Raw genomic sequence first — 11603 nt, 5'->3', positions numbered from 1 at the left:
TCATTACAGATGGCTGTGAGCCACCATGTGGTTGCTGGGAATTGAACTCAGGACCTTTGGAAGAGCAGGCAATGCTCTTAACCACTGAGCCATCTCTCCAGCCCTTGACTGAAAATCTTAATGTTGGGGTGAATTACCTCTCTATTGAGTTGTTGGCTGGGGAGTTTTTGAAGCTACACACACATTGTAGGTTAGTCCCACTACTGTTGGTTGAATGCTAAAATTCAATGGCAAACCCCTGTTGCTGAAAACACTGTGTGCTCTGATTTCAGGACACAGAAAAAATAAGCAATGACTAAACTGGAAGCCCTCTCTTTGTTGGCTAGCATCTACAGGGACAGAAGGTGCTGGGGGAGGATTTGCATCCACGGTCCAGCTATGCCTTTCTTTGTTGGCTAGCATCTATAGGGACAGAAGATGCTGGGGGTGGGATTTACATCCATGGTCCAGCTATGCCTCTCTTTTGGCTAGCATCTATAGGGACAGAAGGTGCTGGGGGAGGATTTGCATCCATGGCCCAGCTATGCCATGGACTCTGTGTGTTAATACTATCTCCATGCGGGCCAATAGGTGCCTCCTGGATACACTGTGACAAGACTGTTTCTAGGTGCCGCTTTCTAATTGTTCTAATTGGATTTAAGGCTGCACCACAGTGGGGAAGCCAGATTAACAACTTGTGTCTGGGGAAAGCACTGGCCTTAATTGGAAAGTTCCTGCTATTATCTTGTTAGGTGGGTATGGTCACCTTTCAAATTACCTTCTAAATATCCCTGCTTATAACCTTGGATTTCTGTTGTGTTGTCTATAATAGAAGCAAACATTTTTTCTGGTGGGTGGTGGTTCTTAGCAGAAGGTCATAACTGGTCAAACCCTTGGGAATATCTGTTGCTGTAGTCTATACTGTTTGTGGTGGTTTGAGTGAGAATGGATCCCATAGGCTCATAAGTTTAATTGCTTAATTATCAGGTTCTTGGGGGACTGTTGGGTGTGGCCTTGTTGAGTAGGAGTGATCTTGTTGGAAGAGGTGTGTTATGGGGGGTGGGATTTGAATTTTCAAAAGCCCATGCTAGTCTTTCTCTGCCTGCTCCCTGTCGATGAGAATGTAAAGCTCTTAGCTACTGCTCTAGTGCCATGCCTGTCTACTTCCTGTTGTGATTATCATGGACTAACCCTCTAAAACTGTAAGCAAGTGACCAATTAAATACTTTCTTTTAAAAATTGCCCCATGGTGTCTTTTTACAGTGATATAACACTAAGAATATATATATATATATGTGTGTGTATATATATATATCCCTTCAAGGCAGGCTTAGGAAACATCACAGAAGAGGAGGAAGTGAATGTCAGAGACAGATGACAGAGTGGAGTGACTGAGTGTACCCCCATAAGATTGGGCCAATTATCCATTTATCCATCCCCTTGTAGAAGATGCAGAAGGTTGTAGAGCCTTGATCTGGAGTCTGGTCATCTCTCACTCCTACATGAGCTGCATAGAATCCTAAGCTAGGTTTGTGTGGTCTATAACCTTGGGGAAGGATATAGAAGGAGGAAGATTTGCTGGAGCAAGAGTCTAGTAGTGCAGCTTCCATGAGTCATCACTTATGGAGAGGTAGAGATACTTAGTGCTTAAGCTGCCTCAAGTGTCATCATGCTTCTGTAAGAGAGCCACAAGCTCATTGGCTTATCAGACTGGATTCTTTGATCAGCTGAAGTCCTATTTTTGGTGAATAGGGATTTCTGTGTTTCTCCCTTGTAAAAGGCAACAGCAACCCAAACTCTAACATAATTCCAGCTTCTCTAGGCTAGGTGGGTGGGGATGCAGGCTGGAAACTGTTAACTAACTCTTCTGGACACTCTGATGGCTGAGGATCGTTAAGTAACTTTGAGAAACTAGCCCATTGATAATTTTCAAGTATTTAAAATTTGATGTCAGTTCTCTCTGGTGACTAGTAATGCTCTTATTTATTCTAGTGAATGTTTTTAGGCTCCTATCATGTGTGTGTGTGTGTGTGTGTGTGTGTGTGTGCGTGTGCATGCTTGCACATGCAAGGATGTGTGCATTGGGGATCATTCCTCAGGAACCATCAACTTTGATTTTCGAGACAGGGTTTCTCGCTTGGACCTGGGAATTGCAGACTGTACTAAGCATCTACAATAAGCATATTATTCTCCATTAGTCCAGAGTCACAGAGCAAGAAATGGACCCTTCTATTTTCATTAGCATAGTGGCATGTTTCTGAGTTCTATATTGCATTAATATTATTCATATATGCTAGCATGAGTGAAAATAGGCCTAAACTAGCCTAATAGTGATCAGCAGTAAAAAAAAATATTAGAAAATCATAGGCATTTGATTGTTCCTGCATTGATGCTGAGAGCAAAGGAGAAGGGGGCACTGTTGTTATTAACCTCAGTGACAATAATAAAATGCTGTGCGCAGGCCGGGGCCAAAGGAAGCACATGAACAATGAACACAGTGATGAAATATTTAATCTATCCCATTCCTTTCATCAAGATCACTGAGGTATTTATAGGTGGTGACTGATTGGGACTCGCCACAGCATCTCTGTATGTTTGGCAGCAAAGAGATCAAGTAGCACTATGTTTTCCCCCAGTGGAGAAATTAAAGGATAGAATATTTAACAACGATAGATATAAAAGATAAAACAAAACAAGAATAAAACTAAGGATGGTCCCAGGGTTCATAGTTTTCTCTCACACAGTCCGGTTCCCGCATCCTGCTTGGTAAATCCAGGCGTTCTCAGAACACATCTTGGGCAGCAGACTCTATCTAAAGTTGAGTGCACAGGTGTGTTCTCAGGTGAGCAACAGCGCTGGTGTGCAGTTGAAAGATGCTCAGGGAACATTCTTGTTGTCCAGTCTGTGTTTCCTTTCCCTTTAAGCAGGCTCTGAGTAAAGAGGACTATTAAAGGGGCGCTGAGCCAAAGTCATCCCATTTCAGTTCTCAAGGCTTTACAGGTAAACATCTTAATTAAACACGAAAGGCGAACTCCCCATTTCTGCCTCGAGTGATTTCTTTCTCTTCGGGCATTAAACGCGTGTCAATCTCACTTGTCTGGCTTTACGGACGAACTGTCCTGTTGAGGACTGAATGTCATCACAGCTGCGTTCGTTGGATCCTCCGCCTGGTGCTTGGAGTCTTGTCGGCTCTTGGACGTCTATGACTAGAGCTAGAAATCCCACTGTGAAAAGTTATCCCCAGATCTCTGAGAAGAGAGACCCCATTCAGTGTTGGTTTGCACAGGAAGTCTGTTGTAATTGAGGGTGGCAGAGGGAGGGATCTCTTGCCATGAATATGCAACTTCCACCTGGCAGGTTGTGTAGAAAGGACAGCCTGTCCTATTTGAAAACCTTGGCAGTTCCTCTTGTTAGTAAGCCATTTCGCTCTTTCTTCTTACACTACCTCCATAACTTTGCTACCTTGATTCTTCTTTCCTTTTCTTGCTATTATATAGTATTTTTTTTCTTTATTTAAGCGGTCTTTCCAACCAAAGTCCAGGAAACGCTCCACTAGACTGTGATCTTTCCTCTCCCAAGTAGTAATAGAAACACTGGATTTCCATCTTTATTATAAGGCCTTCCAAGACCTCTCTTTCTTCCCTGATCTTCAATCATCCTCTTGCTCAATACTGAATGTCTCCAGTTCACCTTGACCCCTTTAACATAAAGGCATCAGAGAGATTTGCCTCCATTGGCGGAATCTGGTTTTCAACATCATGTACTAAAATTGACTTTAGCTTATAGATCACCATATATACAATCAATTACTCTCAAAAGAAAAAAAGATTAAGGTACACCCGGCGCCTCCTTCAATACCCTCTCCCTTTCATTTTAACTCTCTGACGATTGGCCATTAACCCTTTTAGGAAGGAACACCAGCTCAGCACTTCCATGCTCAATTATCTTTGACTCTCAATCCAAACTAAACCATTTACCGAGCAAGCAGGGAGGGAAATGCTAAAAGCAAAAGCTATTAAAGAATTATAGACTTAAGAAGCTACCCGGTACCTGTGAATTTGCTCTGTAGTCAAAGAACTTATAAAATTGTACACACATTAGGAGCGAAGTTCCCGCCCAGCATGCATTGATTTAATGGCCTAACACCCAGTCATGTAAAGTATGGACCTTGGTTCTTAGCGCACATTTGGTTGTTATCCTCTCTTCCTTAATAGGACAGGGTTTAACAGTGTGCTACTGTGCACACACAATAGCTGCTTTGCACGTATGCTTTTATCTGTGAGGAAATTATTCTCTTCGGCAAGAGATTAAAATAAATGCATAACAGCTTGTCAGAATCGCTAATCCCAGTAAACTCTGAGAAAATTTGAGTCTTTAAAAAAGTCATCTCAGACTTTGACCTCAAATATCAACACTAATAAAATTTATTTTTTCCTGAAATGGACAATGGGGAAAAAAATGTGGCAGATGTTTCCTTGTGCTCACACACACACACACACACACACACACACACACACACACACACGGGTGCCAGGTTGGTGCTGGCAGAAGCCAGTTATATGCATTTCTGCTTGATGTGATTCCAGATAGAGATGAATTTCTGTGTGTTTTAAGTCAAGCCAGGAAGGACGTCAGGTTGATGTTTTGAGTCGGGTGGGCAAAGGATGGAAGGTGGATGGGTGCAGGCTGTTTCTGTGGCAAAGGGTCTCTGCGAATGTGAGGGCTGGTATTGGGGCCACCTCTGTGCTGTGGCTTTGGGTGAGGTTTTATGGGATTGAGAGTGAGGAAGAGGAACAAGATTCTTGGTTACAAGGCGTGTGTGCTAGAACCCTGTTCTCTGGTGACCTTGACTGCTGCTATCTCTTCCTCCCCTTCCTCCTCCTCTTTCTTCTCATCTTTCATCTTCTCTTCCCTCCCCCCCCCCAACCCCGAAAGTCTCACAGGACTTGTGAATTTGTCGAATAATGTTGGAAGTCATCACATTTTTCCTACTTAATTTCTTGCTCCCATCCTACTTGTTCTTTTTGACTTTAGTTATTGTCTTTGGGCCTGGGAGTCCAAAGGAATCTCCAGCCAGGAGTTTCCACTGACAAATTGGAGCCCCAGCTGTAAAGTCTGCCCGAAGAATGAGGAATTATGCCCTAAATGTATCGCCAGTCCTTGACACACATTTTTCTAATAACTCAGATTATTCCCCTCTAGTCTTTCTTCCTGATGACGCTTGGTCCTGCGTTCTTTCAGAAGCCCTTGTGATATTGTGGCTTCATACAAAAGGAATTCTGTGCATACATGTGTGTGCACATGCATGTGTATGTGTATGTGTATGTGTGTGCATGTGTTGTACATGTGCCTGGAGGTCAATATTGAGGGTCTTCTATTTCTCTCCAGATTATTTTGTGAGACAGGGTTTCTCCCTGTTTTGTCTAGACTGGCTGGCTAGTGAGCCCCAGGACCTGTCTGCCTCTGCTCTCCCATTGCTGGGATTACAGCCTAAGTTTTATGTGGGTGCTAAAGATCCAGACTCAGTTCTTCATGTTTCATAGCGAGCATCCTGACACTAAGCCTGACTCCCTACCCACACAAAGGGAACCAGTTGGTGCCAAGCTACATCTTGACGTCCGCTTGGAAGAGAGCATGCCCTATTTAAAACCCCAAATTCTGAAGGGACGGGCATCAAGGTAGCTCTCAGATCCCTCTCAGAGCCACACAGGATAATAAAATGTTTGAGAGCTGAATGTGACCTCAGAGAAGCAATCACTAGCAATCACCTTGTAGAAGAAACCGAGGTCTCTGTTTGCTCAAAGGCCCAGCATCTACTACCTGAGGTTCTTCTACCATCAAATGTACACGAGTTCAAGGGTCAACAAACCCCAGTACTACTTTTACAAAGTTTGCATTAACATTTTATCCTGAATTCTGTTTCCATTTTGGTGTAACTGTGAGTATTGGTGTTAAAGGTCAGTGACGGGGGCAATGGGGGTAGGGAGTAGGGTTGCAAGAAGAGTGTGCTGACCAGAACAAGTACATGGAGTCATGCAAATGCATTCCAGTCCTTTTTACAACAAAAAATTATTTGTACTCTTTTTAAGTGTGTGTGTGTGTGTGTGTGTGTGTTTAAGTGTGCCTAGGTATGTGCATAAGACAGCAGGTGCCTGCAGAGGCCAGAGGTGTCCAGTCCCCTGGAGCTGGAATTATAGATGATTATGTACCATCTGACATGGGTGCTGAGAACCAAACTCTGGTCCTTGGAAAAGCAATAGCTGACATATCTCTCCAGCCCCACTATATATATTATATATATAAAATATATATAATATATATTATATATAAAATATATAATTTTTATCTAAAGTAACTTATCTGACTGTGACTGAGGATCTAAACCAGTCCCTACCTCTAATACCATATGTGTACAGCCATTGTAGTAGCACCCCCCTACTATTCTAGTCCAATCATCATCTATATAATAGTGTGCATTGCTAGCCAGGACTTTGATTCAGCAGGTTTTTTTTTTTTTGAGGGGACCGAGGGTTTATTTCTTTAGCAGGTTCTCAGATGCTGCTGCTGTTGCTGTTGCTAATGCAGGGCCATTCTTTGAGATCTACTCTTTACCTAAACAACTTTCCTCCAAAACTCAGCTCAGAAGCATCCTAGACCCTTCTTTGGGAATGGGTGGACACTCATTGGTTCTGACATCTGACAGGGAGATTAGCCAGTAAGTAAAGAAGAAAAGAATATAGAAGCTATTAGGAGTAGAAAAGAGAGGAAGGGGAGGGGGAGGAAAGAAGAGGGGAAGCAGGTGAGAAGACAGGAGGAAAGGGGAGAAGAGGGGAGGGGAGGGGAAGAGAGAAGAGCAATGGGTGAAAAGGAAAGAGAAGAGCAGGAGACAAGACACAGACTAGATGACATCAGTTTGTTCATTAAGGGTCTCAACTCTTCTAATTGTGTGCTTTTTAATACTTGTTTTATATGTATTTAGATTGTGAGTGTGTGTGTCTGTGTGTGTGCTCAAGTGCATGTGGGTACATGTGCACATGTGTGCACTTGCCTTTGAAGATCAGAGGTTGGTCTCCACTGTGTTCTCTATTGCTCTTCAACGTGTGTGTGTGTGTGTGTGTGTTTTTCCAAAACAGAGTTTCTCTGTGTAGCTTTGGAGCCTGTCCTGGAACTCGCTTTTTAGACCAGGCTGGCCTTGAACTCACAGAGATCAACCTGCCTCTGCCTCCCGAGTGAGCCACCTGGCTTCATATTAGGGTTTTTGAGATGAGGTGGCTCTCTGAGCGTGGAGCTCTCCAATTGGCTGACAACTGCAGTAAGCTTCCTGCATCTGCTTTTTTTCTGCTCTCCTCTTAGTCCTAGGGTTACAGCAGCAGACCGCCATGCCTGGCTTTCAGGTAGGTGCTAAGGATCCAAATGCAGATCTCATGCTTGTGCAGGGGGCACGTTTCCCATTGTTCCATTGATTTTCCCGTTTGATTAAGTTATCAGCTCCTTTTATATTTTTCCATGTAACTTTTAGGAAATCTTGTTTTATTACTACAAAGAGGAAACATTTTCCAAGGGTGGAAACAACAGTGCAATGATGTTTTGGCTTTTTTTTTTCTTTCCTCTCTATGCTTCACACCACATCAGATGCTGCTGCATACAACGTCACTAAACGCCTCAGTGCCTTTAATGAAACGAGCAAGCTGAGATGTGGGGAGGAGAAACCTATCCTCCAGAGGAAGCGTGTGAAAGAGGGGGAAACAAACCCAGCCGAAGCCGCCATATGTCCAGAGACGATTCTGCCGTACGCCATGTGGTGGCGAGGATAAGCTCTGGCTGCCAATTTTTACACAGAAAAGCATGAAATTGATTTCAGATAAAGATTGATCTAGGAGTGTAGAAGGGACGAAATGATGGGCTTAACGCGGGGTACAAGGATGGTGGGGACTGCAAACGCTAGCTGGCAGATTCGTTGGCAGCAAACCGCCGAGCTCGGCTTCTCTCGCCGCCCAACAAGAGTTAGCGCAGCTAGCCCTTCTGGGAGCTCATCACTGTTTCCCAGGCAGAACTTATCCGGAGAGTTTGTAAATTGAGGGGGAGGGGAGTAAGCCTCGCCAATGTGCTTTCTGAAATGCATGGGATTTTAAGTTATCTTTTCTCTTGTTCCCACTGTTTATTGCAAGGCATCATCCATCTTGGGCAAGGGCGGTGATTTCCAGTGACAGCTAAAAATACACGTGAAAAAAAAGTAAATAGGAAAAGTACTTAATGCTCGCGGGAAATCAATGAAAGCAGGACAATTTCATGTCTTGGAAGGAACAGACGCAATTCACTCTAAACTCAGACAAATGAGTTTATCTAAGGAAAATCACAAGCAAACGGCAAAAAAGCCTGATATTGTTTATTTCTTTGGGACTGGACAGATTATTCTCTACAAACAAGTTAAACCTGCCCTTAGTAAGAAGTGAGGTCACTTGGCCCCATTTCCTTGGCTCAGAGGTCAGTGTTGGATGTCACTCTCTACCTCGCTGTGACCATCAGAGTCAGGATTTGGGAATAGACTATTCTTTGTGATAAATGGTTTTAAAGGCCTCTTGGGTTCTGGGTTTTCTGAATAAGGCAAAGCATGAGAGGAATGTAGTTAGGTTTGGAAAGAGCGGATATAATGGCAAATCCATGTTGTTCTATTTTTTCATTCCCATCTGAGGGTGCTGTCTGCAGGGTCCCACCGCAGTTTCTGAAGTTGTAGGCACCACTACTTGAGCTTTTGTTCTTTGTCTTTTGTGATTAGGTGGAAAGATGTGAACATGGATCATTACAATGGGCTTTAACATCCGTTTACCTCGATTCCAGAAATTCTCCCTTCTTTAGAAATATCTCTTCTATCTTCTTCAAAATAAGCACACAACTTTCACAAACATCTTGCCTAGGACTGGAGCTAATTTACAAATGTGGCTGTAGACGGGCCTTGGTAAACAGATTCAGGCTACCTGCCATCTACAGGACCACAAATTAAGCATTTTGTGTAAGCCACATGAAAAGCGTTCCAAAGGAGCCGGGCATGAGAATTCAGGGTTCTCATTCCTAACGGCACTGTGAAGCTCGTCTCCAGTGCAGAATTAATTGCCTCTTCATTTTTTAACTAACCCTGTGGACAGCACATAATTTACTAGAGGAAAAATGCTAATTTTTGGCAGTAAACATCAGTTATTAATGCAGACTCATAAACCTAGGAAATAGTGTTAACTGTTTTTTTTTATTCAGTTTACCATATAATGTAAACACTTGCCAGCCAGAATGTCATTGTTAGCCTTAGTTTATAATACATAATCCTTGCAAAGGCAGTTTGTTTCTATTTACCTTTTTAAATCATTGGGCATTGTGGTTTGTGAGACATTAAATTTAAGTTATAAATGAGAAAAAACAGTGACTATGCATGCAAAAATCCTCATGTGAAACCCTATCAAACAAAACTCACCATCACATAAACTGAGTAAGCAGGATCAATTCCTGAGAAGAAAGATGCTTCAACATTGGACCCCAATCAGTGTAGTAGGCCACAGTAACAGGATGAAGGACCAACCAAGATGAGGAAGAGGTCTGATGAAACTCAGTGCAAATTCATATTTTAAGTGTGTAACAGACTAGCAAAGGAAAATCGCCTCCACAAAATAAGAAATGTAAAGGAAAAGCTCTGAGTGGAGATTGCTCACGATGGCTAGAAAGGATTCTTTTCCTGAAAGCTGGGGAGTAAGCCAAGGATAACCAACACGGTACTGGAAGACCTGACCAGAGGGATTAGGCAGGTCAGAAGCAAAAATGTATATTGGGACTAACATGTTAATTCAGTAAAGTAGCGGGACTCAAAATCAGAATACAAAAATCAGTTGTGTTTCTAAATGTTCACAACAAACCATTTGAAGAGAATATTGGGACAGCCTCATCAACAGTAACATTAAAGAGAGTGGGATATTTAGAAATAAAACTTAATGCCAAAAACTTACACACTGGAAATGGAAAACTACCAGTGAAAGACATTACAGAAAACGTGAGCAGACGGAAAGCTGTTTTGTGTCCGTGGATTTTAAAACTTAATGTTGTTGAAATTTTCCATGCTACCCAAAGTGATCTACATATTGAAAGAAATTCCTGTCAATTTTCCAACGATACATTTACAAAATGGAAAATGAGCTGAGTGGTGGTGGCGCACGCCTTTAATCCAAGCACTCAGGAGGCAGAGGCAGGTGGATCTCTGTGAGTTTGAGACCAGCCTGGTCTACAAGAACTAATTCCAGGAGAGGCTCCAAGGCTACAGAGAAACCCTGTCTCAAAAAAAAAAAAAAAAAAAAAAAAAAAAAAAAAAAGGAAAAAGATTTTAAAATTCACATGAAGTCACAGAAAACCTCAAATAGCCAAATAAATCTCATAAAGGAAGAACTGTGCTGAAAGCATCAAATTTCCTGTTTTCAAAACACATTAAAAAGTGGCAGTAATTAAAACTATAATACCAACAGGAAAACACACTTGTAGACCAAAGGAATCAAGTAAGGAATACGGAGACACGCCTATGCATAGAACAGGTAATCCAATAAGGCTGAGAAGAACCCACAATCAGTTACCCCAATTTTCACCAGTAAACAACGTAACCGGACAATTGTACCATAGATAAAACAATTCAAAATGTTTCAAAGACATAAACCTAAGACCTGAAGCTGTGAAGCTCTTGGAAGAAATGTCTTATGGCATTGATCTTGGCTGTAATTGCCTGGTAATCATATTGGAAAGAAGACAGCAAAAACAAAAAAATAGGTTAAGTGGGAACATGTCAAATCTAAAACTTTCTGTACAGCGAACGACAAAGATTAAGATGGCTGACAGGGTGGAAGAAAATATTAGCAGTATGTATATCAGCTAAGGGGCTGCCTGCCGAAATAGAAGAGACTGCTTGTAACTCAATAGCAAGTAGAACCTGTTTAACCCAGCGTCAAAACAGCAACAACATTGATTAAAATACAAATCATGACTTTGGAGAAACATTTCTATAAAGAAGATACAACTGCCCAGCAGTATTCTGGTTTCCCTTCAGGTTGTTTAGATTGGCTTTTAAAAAAAAATGGCTGAGAAATACACAAAAGATAGTCTATGTCAGAAATCAAATACTGATAATGTCTCGCCTATTAGGATTATCAAAAACCCAGAGGACATCTGTCTTTGTGATTGGAACAAAGAGACACTGGGATTGTTATACAATGGGAAAATGTAGCCCCTATAAAAACAACATGAGGGGGGGGTCACTAAAAAATTAAAACAGCAGAGCGATTATATGATCTTTCAACTCTACTTCTGAATATCTATCCAAAATTTGAACTGGGATTCTAGAAAGTATTAATATTCCCAGTTCACTGCAGCACATGTGTGAGAGCTAAGCCGTAGAAACAGGCTAATTTTCCTATTGGCAGATGGATGGATATTTAAACTTTAAGAAAAGCAAATTGTATAACATGTGGTAAAATGGATGAGTCTGGAGGACAATACAATAAATAAAACAGGTCAGTCCCGGAAAGACAGATATAACATGGGTTGTTTATAGCATGGTATCTAAAACACTCAAATTCTCAGAAACAGAGCAAACGGTAGCT

This window comes from Alexandromys fortis, unplaced genomic scaffold (assembly GCF_014885135.2).
Source record: "Alexandromys fortis isolate MF-2015 unplaced genomic scaffold, M_Fortis_MF-2015_v1.1 scaffold_35, whole genome shotgun sequence".
Lineage (NCBI taxonomy): Eukaryota > Metazoa > Chordata > Mammalia > Rodentia > Cricetidae > Alexandromys > Alexandromys fortis.
Note: the sequence above shows the minus strand (reverse complement) of the source record.